The 898-nt window shown below is 46.4% G+C and overlaps 1 non-coding gene across 1 annotated transcript; it reads right to left on the bottom strand.

The window, feature by feature from the left end:
- Positions 1-379: 379 nt before the first annotated feature.
- On the bottom strand, positions 380-461 carry trnas-uga (transfer RNA serine (anticodon UGA)). Its single transcript has one exon. It is a non-coding gene; the product is annotated as a tRNA-Ser (tRNA).
- Between the last annotated feature and the right edge of the window lie 437 nt (positions 462-898).

Here is an 898-nt window from a genome sequence, read left to right as displayed (position 1 = left end):
GTTTATGAGCAGGCCCATTAAATGTCGGGGCTCTAATTGCAAGAGCAACGGAGACAAAGAGCAGAGAGCAGCAGAGGAGAATAGGAGGTGCTACCTCTCTGTGACTGGCCATAAAACTGCGGCATCAGGGTCCCTCACTTTACGACCTGTGGGATTTAAAGGATTTAGCAGGGGACAGATGAGTGTCTTTGCTAGAGACAGGCGGAGGATTCATGTTCCTGTGTGTGATTTAGAGTTTATCAGAGGTCACAGCCAGCAAGCAAACCTTTTGTCTGTCTTGTTGTTGGTGAGGAAACCACACTAATTACTTCCACAGGAGGCAGGATGTCTCACTGAACAGCGGCAACAGACAATAGTGTGTGTCAGAGAGGATAAACAGCGCTGTGAGCAGGGTTCGAACCTGCGCGGGGAGCCCCCATTGGATTTCAAGTCCAACGCCTTAACCACTCGGCCATCACAGCTATGCCTCCTGCCTGCTTACAGTGCAGACACTCTGCTGCTTTTTCTCAACTCTGTATTCTTCTGCTGATATTCTTATTTTTTTTCTTTGAGAAATTACGAGCAGCAGCTCCTGGATACTCATTCATCACTGGGACTGTAATTCTTTGTAGATATAGGCTATTGCCATATTTCAACATTTGTATGACCTCCTCAGCACTATATGAGTGAGGCCTACCAACAGCACAAGCCTGTACTGCAGTGACTGGAAACGTGGTTCTTAGCTGAAGCTAATTAGCAGCAAGATGCCTCCCTTCTCCACAGACAACTACTACAAACTTCTACAGAAGATTGTAGTGCTGGAAGTTCACCATGAAGTGAACATGGATGGACTATGTGGGAACAACACCACTTTACCATGGACTCAAAACAGTGGCAAGATCATACTAACACCAACTAA

Source organism: Thunnus thynnus, chromosome 17 (assembly GCF_963924715.1).
Source record: "Thunnus thynnus chromosome 17, fThuThy2.1, whole genome shotgun sequence".
Classification (NCBI taxonomy): Eukaryota; Metazoa; Chordata; class Actinopteri; order Scombriformes; family Scombridae; genus Thunnus; species Thunnus thynnus.
The sequence above is the reverse complement of the archived record's forward strand: the minus strand, read 5'-3'. Positions and strand labels throughout refer to the sequence as shown.